Source organism: Sapajus apella, unplaced genomic scaffold (assembly GCF_009761245.1).
Source record: "Sapajus apella isolate SASKATOON/1434 unplaced genomic scaffold, GSC_monkey_1.0 scaffold25, whole genome shotgun sequence".
Lineage (NCBI taxonomy): Eukaryota > Metazoa > Chordata > Mammalia > Primates > Cebidae > Sapajus > Sapajus apella.
The window spans coordinates 5301333-5313976 of NW_022436965.1; the positions used below are offsets into that span (position 1 = coordinate 5301333).

At 35.6% G+C, this 12644-nt stretch overlaps 1 protein-coding gene across 1 annotated transcript in view; it reads right to left on the bottom strand.

The window, feature by feature from the left end:
- HMCN1 (hemicentin 1) overlaps positions 1 to 12644 on the bottom strand; it is a 528603-nt gene that overhangs the window by 445185 nt on the left and 70774 nt on the right. The gene's annotated exons all lie outside the window — the stretch shown is intronic.

Here is a 12644-nt window from a genome sequence, read left to right on the forward strand (position 1 = left end):
GCATTCCTGTCAGAGAGAAAACGGATTTTGGAGTCGTATTATCAAGATTCACATTTGCTGGGCAGTCTGAATCCTCTGCGCAGCATAGTAAGGCAGAATAAAATCCCCGTGGCACACTTCCTCCCCTGGACAGTCATGCCTCAGGCCTCAGCCAAAGATCCATTAGGAAGGTGCTCCCCTCTATGGCATTTTCTTGCCAGTCAAGAAGGAAACCTCACCCTGGAAGACGTGCCAACGTTTTTCCGTGTTGCGTTTGCTATATACATTACAGTACCAAGGAGGATAGGCAAAGAATGCCCACCATGAACTAAGGATTCTTTGCTTCATTTTAATAGAAACGCACTTCCTTCCTGGAAGAGGAGTTGTTGTCCAGATCCCAGCATTTAAAGAGGGGCAGACTGGCATCTTGATCTCTGTTTGGATGTATCTTAGACCACCCACCCAACGGGGATGCAGCCTGAGGAAGGGCCAGCTCCCACCAAACTTTCCTAGTCTACAACTGTCTTCTCTTCCAGTCCCAGCGGCTGTGGAACCCGAGTTTATGATACCTATAAGTCATGCCACTTAAAGGAAGGAGACAGACCATTTGCACTGAGGGGGAATATGAGAGGAAAGGGGGAAGGTACTTCCTTTCCAAACAGTATTTAGAGAATGCTATTTGAGTCTCCCATTCCGTTGTTGATTTAAAAAGGCTTTCATTCTAAGTCATAGAGACCTGAGCTATTCCAGGTGCACAAGGGAGGCCACAGAGCCTAGTGATTAAAAGTTCTGGGTCAGATACCCTGGGTTCAAAGCCCAGCTGTGGTATTTAACTGTGTGACCTTCAGAAGGTTACCAAACATTTTCAGACCTGTATTTACTCAGTTGTAAACAGGAATCATGATAGCACCCACCTAATAAGGATTAAATGATCTCTTGATGTTCCATGTGCACTTGAAAAGAAGGCTGTAAATGTTAATTAGGTCAAGTTGTTTAATAACGTTCAAATTTTCTGTGTCCTTAGTGATTTCTGCCTATTCTATCAGCTATTGAGATTGGTATTGAAAACTCTGATCATAATTGTGGATGTGTGTATTTCTTCTTGCAGTTCTATGAGTTTTAGCTTCATGTATTTGAAGCTCTGTGGTTAGTTACATAAGCATTTAGGATTTAATAATCCTCTTGATGCCCTCTTGATGAATTGGCGCCTTTATCATTATGAAGTTGCCCTCAATGTCCCTAGAAATATTCTTTGTTCCAAAATATAATTTGTCTGATATTAACATAGCCACTGCAACTTTCTTTTGATTAGTGTTGCATGGTGTATTATTTTCTATCCTTTCACTTTTATTTTTTTCTTCATATTTAAAGTGTATTTTTAGGTAGTCACCCTAAAATTGGGTCTTGCTTTTTCATCCAGTCTAATATCTCTGCTTTAAATTTGTGTGCCTAGACCTTTTACACTCAATGTGATTACGGATATGGTTGAGTTTAAATCTGCTATCATGCTATTTGTTTTCTATTTGTCACATCTATTCTTTGCCTTCTTTTTGAATATTTTTAATGATTCCTTTTATCTCCATTGCTAGCTTATTGGCCCAAAGTCTTTATTTTAGTGGTTGCTTTACAGTTTATAGTATATATCTTTAATTTACCAGCCTTGCTTCATGTAGTGTTATACCACTTCATGTATAAGAAGCTTAGCCTAATATATATCCATTTCTCCCCTCCTGACTTTTTACTATTTTTGTCATCTATTTTTATTGCACATTACTATATTTTTAAATTCCACATTACACTGATTTTTTTTTTTTTTTTTGCATAAGGAGTCAGTTATCTCTCAAAGAGCTCTAAATAAGAAATAATTAGCATATTTACCCAGGTCGTTAACATTTTTGGTGCCATTCATTTCTTTCTGTAAATCCAGATTTCCATCTGGTATCATTTTCCTTCTCCCTAAGAGACTTTCTTTAATAATTCCAGTAATGCAGTTCTACTAAAGACAAATTCTTTCACTTTTGTATGTTTGAAAAAGTTTTTATTTCACTTCTGTTTATCAAAGATTTTTTTTTTCTGAGTAAAGAATTCTAGACAGGTTTTTGTTTTTCTTTCAGTACTTTCATTTGTTTTCTTGCTTGTATTGTTTCCATTAAAAACAAAATTTCTATCATCTTTATACTTACTTGTTCTATATAAACCATGTCTCTTTTCTCTTGATGTTTTTAAGAATTTTCTTATTATTACTGTTTTTGAGCAATTTGATTATGATGTGCATTGATGTGGCTTCCCCTCATATTTCTTGTACTTCTTTCATCTGTTTTCATCAAATTTGGATATTTGGGGTCATTATTTTTTCTGTCTTCAACCTCCTATCCTTTAGGGGCCCCAATTACACATATACAAAGCTACTTAAAGTTCTTCCACAGTGCACTGATGCTGTGTTCATTTAAAGCAAATTATTTTCTTTTACTACTATGTTTCATATTTTATAGTTTCTATAACTATTTCTTCATTAACCTTTACTTCTTCGCTAATCTGCCAATTGCCTCATCCAATGTATTTTTCATCTCAAACATTATAGTTTTCAACTCTAGAAGTTTAATTGGACCTTTTTTATGTCTTCCTTTTCTCCTTTTAAGTGTATAAATAGATAGAACATAATTATAATAACTTTAATGCATACACTTGATCATTTTAATATCTGTGTCAGTTCTGGGTCAGTTTCAATTGGTCAATACTCCTACTTGTTATGGATTGTATTTTCTTGCATATTTTCAGGCCTCATAATCCTTGACTACCTAACAGACATTGTGAATTTAACTGTGTTAGGATAACAAGGATATCTTTATATTCCTATCAATATGCTTGAACTTTATTGTGGGACAGAATTTAGTTGCTTAGAAACAGTTTGATCCTTTTAGGGCTTGCATTTAAAATTTGTTAGGTGAAACTAAAGCAGTATTCAGTTTCTACAGCTAAGTATTTCCACTACTGAGAAAAGACCCTTCTGTATACTCTGCCCAGTACTCTATGAATCATGCGGTTTTCCAGTCTGAGTAGAGATGGTATGGAGTGTGACCCCAGGGTACAGGCATGAGGGGCAGAGGTAATGAAGTAAGGAAGAAAGGGTAGCCAGTGTAAGAGTACATTATAAAAGTGCTTGCTCTTAGGTCCTTTGTAGCCTCATTACCATCAAGTGGGTGATAGCACTTAAGAATGTATTTTAAATCCACGGGATGCTGTAGTTGGGAAAGAGGGTGACAAAAGGAACATTTAATACCTAAAAGGCATTTTCACATACATATGTATATATGTAGAAATACACTTATATCTTCCATAATCTCCAGTGCATCTCTTAAGTCTCATATATTGACAAATGTATGACTTGGGACACAGGACGGCCTTCATTCCTTTTCAACAAAGTTTGGTCTTAAATTAAAATGTAGCTCTCTAGGGCAGAGTAGTCCCTGGATGGAAATCTTATTTATACTTTAGAATAAATGAACCCCTGAAATTAGATTTTGACAAGCAGTCAGCTGCGGATACCAAGAATATAAATCAACAGAACAGGACTGAGTTAGGAAAAGGGCCCAGCCCAGGATGAGAGTAGGAGGGGTTGGGATAAAAAGCAACAACAGTGAAGCTCAAGTGAAAGTGTTGCTCAGAAATAACGATATGCGAAGTAATGAAAAACAACTGTCCAATAAACTGACCTAATCCAAGTAATTCTTGGGTATTATCCAATATTACCCCTTATTTGACAGACAAAGTCCATTAAAATGACATAGTTAATAATCTGAACCCTCTATTGTCTCTGAACCCCAAACTGTACACTCAGTTATTTACTTATTCATTCCTCAAGAAATTTCTGGAATACCTATTATTTTGCCAGAGATTATACTAAGTACTAGAGAGAGAAAAGTCAGTCCCTGCCCTTAAGGGACTTACAGTTTTGCAGGGTTGAGCAAACAGATTAAGAATGTTCTGAAAGATTAAACCTAGCATTCTAAGGAAGCAAATAGGGCAGGCACCTTTCTCAGGAAAGGCAAATCAGGGAAGGCGTCCCAGAAAGTATGGCATCTCAAGTAAGTGTAGAATGTGTAGAAACTTACCAGGCCTCAGTTGGGGTTAGGGGTGAAGGGACATGACCATTTATAGAACTGCACGTAAGGAAAATACAGAAGGGAGCTGAGCATAAAGCAGCCTTGATACCAGGTATGAAGGCTTAGATTACATCCTAAAGACACGGAAGGACTTGAAGATGCGGGGTAAAAAGAGTGATACTTTGCACAACCGCTGGATGTATGAGAGATGGAATAAGGGAAATAAACTGGAAAACAAAAAGAATAGGTTGCAATAATAATACTGATGACATTCTTCATCTAAGAAAACTGAGACTTGGAGAGTTAAGCAATTTGCCTAAGTTCTATGGTAGGGAGCAGTAGAGCCAAGACTTGAACCCAAGCAACCTCACTCCAGAGCCTCTGCTGTTCACTGCTTTGCAAGACTGCCTTCTGGCCATAAGTACAAGGAAGTGAACTAAAATAATAGTAATGGATAATGCAGGGAGTGATATGAATTCAAGATCAACATGATTTGGTAATTTTCAGTTGCTTTTTATGAAAAGATCTGCATAGGTAGCTCCAAAGAAGCACAAACCAAATATATCCTTTAAAGGCTATGGGGACAGAGACAAGGAGAAAAGAGAAAAGTAAAGATGTTTTCAGTTAATCAGAAATTGATATCTATCCTTGATCTTAGAAGTCCTAGGAAGAAGGGGATGAAAGTAGAGAAGGGAGTTGCTCCTTCTAGCATTTACATATACACAATGGTGGACTTTGCAGCAACATGTAGCAGATTATGGGACATTTCTAGTTTCATGATAATAATCACCAAATTATTTTCAAAAGTCTCCTTACATAGATTCTCATCATAAATGTTATATTGGATGGTGGGGATGGGGGAATGAGGCAAAGGAAAAGGTAACATTGTCTTTTAAGCAGTCCAGCACATTTCTAATAATGTCACTGATAAAATCCTGTCTTCAATTCAGTTTTTTCCCTTGAAAATCTTCTACCTGCTCTGGAGAAGATAAGACTGTGCTTACTGTTTAAATATTTTAAGTGATCCCTTAATTGGAAGCATTTATCACACTGGGCCTGACAAAGCCTAGTTCAGAAAAGCTTTGAATTAATAAGGGTTGTGAAGATGACTGCTATAAAGCAGTATGCAAAAACACTGCTTTGTAGCAAATGGCCTCCTGCAGATCACTAAACAGCTTGATGTTATTCTCAGTGATCCTTCCCAAAATGTCTTGTTCTCTAGGTAATGAGGCCCACGGTTATTTTATGTTTACTTTAGTTCAATTCTACAGGGCAAGTAACTTGCTATTGCCATTGAATTTAAAGTACAGTATTTTGCACCAATCATAATGGTTATACTTGGCAATGCTAGGGCACTTAAAAAAAAAAAAAAGAAAGATTTGTTCTTCTCTTGTCTCCTTTAAGAAGGCAATAAAAGGAAGAAAGCCATCATGTTATAACTGGAAAACTAATCACACAGAATATTCTCTTATACTAATCAAGTTTAAGTCTGGAATTAGCTTATATAAAACAGATGTTTACAATCTTATTCTCCTTTGGTACTAAAGAGAAAAAAAGCACAGAATAACTCTCATGGCATACTTTGGGGAATGTAATACTCAGCTTCTACTTTTTTTAATGAAGCCAGGAAGCCTTTGGTCAGCAAGGGGAACAAGCAGAAGAGGGAAAAGCACTAAGAGTCTAGTCTTTTACTCCATATATAGGCAACATTCCCATCGTAAAACAGGAAGTACGCTGCCTCAGAAGAGAAAACTGGCTTGCAACAAATGCAAGAGGACATAGAAAACTTGGGTCTGGTAGCTTGTTCAAAAGGAGCCACTTTTTAGGCTCAGCTGGGGCCCTAGTTTTCTAAGACTTGTGATTCTGGTTTGTTTATCAATTGTGGTCTTCTCTACAAGGACCTCAGCTTTCCATCCCAGCGCACATACCCCAAAATAAAGATCAAGACCTTCAGGCTGTCCTCATACTACGTGAGGAAATGTCTTGTAAAGTCTAATGAATACTTAAGGAGAAATAAAGACTCGAAACAATAATATCTCTGCTTCATTTTCTGAAAAAAAGAAATTAAAACTTATTCCCAATGACCCATCTCAAGATGTCCTCTCTAACATACCCCCTCCTCTCACAGGGCCCAAGCAACTCTCACACCCAGTCTCTTCTGTTCCTTTACCCCAATTCAGAAGCTGGAAAAAAAATGTAAAGATCATTTTTCTACTCCAGGACCTTACACAGAGAGAAAACTGAGGCCCAGAGAATGACTTCTCTAAGATCTCACAAAAATAATTTGAGACCGTGTAGAAGTATATTTTGAGCTTGTGATGATCACTCTTGCACCTTACCAGACGTAATAGCTAATATTTATTGAGTGCTTATTATGTCCCAGGCACTATTTTAAGTGATATATATATATATGTGTATATATATATATATATATATATATATTTTTTTTTTTTTTTTTTTTGATGCAGAGTCTCACTCTGTCGCTCAGGCTGGAGTGCAGTGGCGTGATGTCTGCTCACTGAACCCTCCACCTCCCAGGTTCAAGTGATTCTCCTGCATCAGCCTCCCAAATAGGTGGGACTACAGGCATGTGCCACCATGCCCACCTAATTTCAGTATTTTTAGTAGAAATGGGGTTTCACCATGTTGGCCAGGCCAGTCTCAAACTCCTGACCTCACATAATCTGCCCACCTCAGCCTCCTGAAGTGCTAGAATTATAGGCATGAGCCACCGCACCCAGCTTTAAGTGCTTTATATGTATTAATGCACTATCACCTTTCATTCTCATTCCAAAACTACAAGATAGTTAATAGAATGATGCCCATTTCACAGAAGAGAAAATTAAAGATGAAATTAACACAAAGAGGTTAGATCATCTGTACAAGTTCTCACAGCTCATTCCTTTCCCCTTCACTTTTATTCTCCTTCCTTTTCCTTTAGTCTATGTTTTCTCTATGACTTTACAGTAAAATCGAAAATTTTTAAGCTTTGAAATATACAATTATTTTATAGTATATTACAAAGTTTCATCATTAATATGGTATATACAATATAATTATATGGATCTTTTCAGAAAAAAAAAAGAGCTTTGGTTTCTTTTGCTTTGTGAATTATCTATGAAGCATTCTTTGTTATTGGATTAGTTTTTCCTGCTCACGAGTATTTTTCTGAGCTTTCTCTCTTATTTACAAATTCAAAGTAATTTCACATTTTTCCCCAATGCCATAAACTCCTTGAAAATAAAGTCTGTGTTTTATTCATTTATATGAACACATGTTTTATTCATTTTTACACACTATGTAAAATTTACATTTACACACTATTTTACACAGGAGGGATTCAATAATGTTTCTTTGATGAGTTGCCAAATTCATTATGATTAATAATAACCATAATAATAACTGCCATCTGAGTACTCTAGGCATATTATACATACATACATACACACACACACACACACACACATACACACATACATGCATATAGATTTTCAGAGGTAGGGTCTTGCTATATTTCCCAGGCTGGTCTCAAACTCCTTGACTCAAGCAATCCTTCTGCCTCAGCCCCAATTCCCCCTACCCCCTGTAGCTAGGCATCATGCATGACAACTTTAAGCATATTCTTAACATACGGGTGAACTCATGAACACATTTAATATCCACGACAACCTTGTAAATATTTCTACAACCATCTCAAAGATGAGCAAACTAAACTCTGAATGACAAGCAGTTTATCCAATATCACTTCCATGGCATGTAGTACAGCCAGGAGTAAAACTCAGGTCATGCAGGACTCTTTCTAATACACACCACTGCCCTCATGCAAAATAATTTTATTATTAGCCTAAGCATGATATTCCTAGAAAAATAAATGTTCCGTAGAGAAAGCCAATCATTCTAAGTTCAAAATCATTGTTTAAATCATCTTGTTTAGATGAAACATCATTACTTACTTCCAGATAGGTAATGAAAGAAGTAGGGACAATTTAGCAGAATGTAGTTTTAAAAACACAGTAAAAGCTTTTTTATAAAAAGATGAAAAGAATAGTATGAAGTTGGGAATATCCAGCCATTTATCTGTTTATGAAAAGGAAACATATATTAGAGCTTATGACCAGTTTCCATTAACATAAGGAGCTTGAAAAGGGGGCAGATTAATATTCTAGTATGGATTTACTTGATGTTGAAGAATATGAAAAGCTGTTAGAGAACAGGTTGGGTAGTAGATATAATCTATTCTTTTTTTCTCCTTTTTTAGATCTCCTTCTCATATCTTCAAGATAGGGATTTTCCTAGGCAAAGTCTTTAATTGTAAGTGGTAAAATTCCAGAATTGAGAGAGGAAAATAGAGTTTTGAAAATCAGAAAAACACTTACTGTTCTAGACAACTAGGAATCTATCCTAATTTTAAGGAACAGTCACTAATTTCTCTTCTTATCTTACATTCCATCATTCAGTGACTCTCTATATCACAGTATTTTCCCTTATATTTCTTCCAATGTAATTTAAGCCTCTTTCTTCTTGTTCTGTTTGCAGAAAAACTAGAGCTGGTCACAATCTTTCACATACTTTTTTTCCATACCAATTAATGAAAGAAGAAAAGTATTGGCTTCGATAATAATAAACTGTGTCCAAGTCTTCTGCCTTTACTTAAAAAAGTAGCTTAGTCCATTTAAATCATACTAATCAAAAGGCAATAAATAATTCCAGGTTGCTCGGAGAAACAGTAGAGTATATCATAAACACCAGTCTTCTTTCTTTCCTTTTTATTTTCAGCCTACAGTAAGTTAAAAACCTTTTTTTGTATTTTTTTAAGTAACAAGTCGCCAGAAGGCTGGAGTGATTGATCCTTTGGTGATGGAGTAAAATTGGAGCCATCAGCATGAACTCATGTTTGACTTAATGCAGACTAACGTGAGTATATATTAATACTTATAGATGTACGTATATATGTTAGTATGCACATGTATATTCTTGCTGTGTCAGCTGAGGTGGCCTAAAAGTAATGACACCTCAATAGCAAGGAGCACAATTAGTGCCTAAATATGGATTTTTTTTCTTTTTACAAGCTTGACTTCAAAATATATCAAATATTGATTTCTAATGCCAATTTTCCATAAAAGAAGGATTCCTTGGAGAAATAGTAGATTCTGAGGCTGGGACAGGGAATATATAAGATGAGCATCTTAGAGTGGCCAAAAATGAAGGAAATGCAAAAAATAAAAATGTAAAGCACACGTACACATAATGGTGGGGTGTGTTAAAGAGATAAAGGTGCCAGTGAAAGAATGCCCAGTGAACAAAGCTGTAACAGTTTAAGCAACAAAATAAACAATATTAAATTAAAACCCAAAATATAAAATAAATATCCTGAGTCCATAAGGATGTAACTAAATAATTGAATAAATAAGGGAATCTCCCATGCAGAAGAATTCCAAATAGTATACATGATACTCCCTCCTCAGTAAGAGGATGAATACCTAGGTATTCAAATATACCTGGATATTTTTGAAATATACCCAGGTAGAAAATGACTTTGCAGAGGAGAAACCTGTCAAACACTACCTCCACCAGATGAACAAGTTTAACATCAACAGTGTTGCCATGTCAATAGCATGTACTCTTGATATGATGTGAGGAGAATAGCATCTATGGTCGTCCTTTCAAGAATCCTCCTAAGATTTCTGTCATAATCTAGAGAAGCCTAATGTGTAATGTATCCTAGATAGAATATTGGAACAGAAAATGTGTGGCTGAGGAAAATCAATAAAGTATGGAGTTTAGTTGATAATAATGTTTAATATCGGTTCATTCATTATAACAAATGTACCATATCAATATACGATGTTAGCCATACAGGAAACTAGGTATAGCATATATAGGAACTCTTTGTTCCATCTTCCTAACTTTTCAATAAACCTAAAACTATTGTAAAAGTTCATGTACAAATTGAATTAAAAAGTTGTAAAAAGTAGCCACCAAATCATTTTGAAAGAGGCATGAATGTAATCACATCAAGAAATACAAATGATTTTTATTAGTCATTTGTCATCTATACAATGAAATGAATTAAATAATCCATCAAAATTTATGTCCACCTAAATAACAAACAGAGAGAGGCCCTCTAAAAGAAAATAATATTTATTCAAGAATAGGGCATTGCCATAGGAATATGCCTGTCATAATAAACTATGTGTATTCAGAAGGGTAAAGGGAGACAAAAGTTTTTAAAGGAAAAATCAAGAGAATTACATAATTTTTTAGGTAATTATTCTTGGCTGCAAGGATCAATAAATAACTAGGGTAGAACCAGTCCAAGATTGGACAGGCAGTTACTGGGCAGATGTCCTCAAAGAAGAATTTTTGTTTGTGTAAGTTTGTGATGGCCCATATGCAAGATTGAACTTCTTGGAGTCTTTTGTGATAGTTTTTTTTATCTGGCATTTGTGCATGATAACCCTTCCTTCACGGGCTTCCCTGGCTGTCTTTTTTGTGGTTTTTAAAAACACAAGTGACTCCATTTTGAAACTGTCAACTTGCACATTTACAAGTGTATTTTACTCTCAGAATAAAGTCTTACACTTAGAAGACAAAACATCCAAAAGAATTTGGTCAGTCCTATTGAAAATCAAACTAAAGGCACTGTATAGCATAAATAAGTATCGGAAATGTACCCTAAAACAATAATGCTGTTGTTGCTTATGGCCATTGGCAAATTATTGCCACCAAGTCAAAGCTTTGAAAATATAGCATTGGATTCTGAAACATTGGGAGTAGAAGAGATTCGTATATTTTTTTCAAAACCTTATCTATGAATATAATAAATTGCAACTGCTTTAATCAGAAGAGCTTGCTAATGAGGCTGAAGTCTTTAATATGTGGATCACTTAGTTGGACTAATGTGATGACAAACTCCAGCTCAATACAAGCTTGTTGCCTTGCAGCTGTCAGTCAATGCGGAACAAGAGTATGCCTGTGTCAGCATAAACCCAAACATTCCCTGAAGAAAACTGCTTAAACAGAACGCCTTACTGATGGTAGATCAGGTTGTTATTTTCTTATGGAACTTGGCCTTAATAACCCAGCCAAGGAAACTTCAGCAGAGCAAAGAAAGTTATACTCTAAATGACTCTGATAGGAACACTTTGCTAAAATTTGATGGGCAAATATCAGAAAAATCCTTCCACTCACACTGCAGCTAATCCCAAATCTCCCTGTAGGGGATTTGCAGTACTATATTTAAATCACCTCCACAAATTTCTTTTGCTGTGACTTTTAGTCTGGCCAAACACCTAAACATCAAGAGTACACAGAAGAAAGTTTCTTTCCACTAGGACTGTAGTTTTTGCCTTAAGGTGGAGTTTCTAAAAACAAATATATAATGAAGCATTGGAAACATAAGACTCACTCAGTCATCCCCAGAGGGCATTCTCTCATGTTAAATATTTAGCTGTGTGGTGAAACAGAGCACAGATTTAGAAATGCATTTAACAGATGTTGAAACAAAAATTGGGCATAATGCCAACTAATTAATTCAAACTACCAATGTTGTTGCTATCATTTATGGAAGTGAAATAATAACTGCATACCAGCATTGAGAAAATAAGATACAGATACCAAGCAGACACATATTCACTCACAGTTTGTATTGTATCTCTCCTTTTAATTCAGCCTAAAAAAAATCAGTTTGAGTCTTTCTGGCTTTAGTTCTGTCAAGTGGCTCATTTAATTCAACTAGCACTTGATAAATAATATTTTCATTTTCCTAATCTTACTTTTCATAAATCCAGTCTAGCCAAATATCTTTACCAATATTAAGTAAGCCTTGGAACTCTCCTATGGAAAGTTCAGCAATAGCATTCATCTTTTACTAATGCAAGCTATGGTGATTACATTCATTGATTTAAGATTAGCCTAAAATTGCTAGAAAGACCAGAAAGCACTTTCCAAAAGTGCCATATGAAACATTCAAAGAAGACATGCACAGAATGATTGCATTCTAAATGAGAGGGGGAGTGTAAGAAGTTTTCATCCTACCCTTCGCCTCCATCCTAAACCCATACGCACATCTCTATTTGATCAGCATTTATTTACTCATAAGTTATTCAATGAACAGTCACTGAAAACTTTGTGTGCTGGAGAACAGAGAAATACCATAAAGAGACAGTAACCGCAGCTGAATTATAATCAGCAAATGTCTAGCGTTTTCCTAGCAATGAAAATAAACAAGCTTAATTTTTATCAGAGATGTTGGAATTCTAATACTCAACACCATGTTTTATTTTGCTTCTACTATGTTCCTGTTCATATTTGCCAGGAACAAAAATACTTTAGAGCCTAAGATTTCTACCAAATAGCTATTTTATACTTAACGGTTTAAAATCAGGAGGGGTATTAGGAGAGTGTGAAAACTAATATTGCCCTCTGCTGGCAGATTCGTCAAGTAAAAAGCACTTTGTACTGCTGTTTGTACCTTATTCTTCGTTCTTTTGTGGTACATTTTGACATTGAGAGATTAGAGTTTGCTCCCTGCAAGTAACATTTGGAATCTCTTCTGAAACA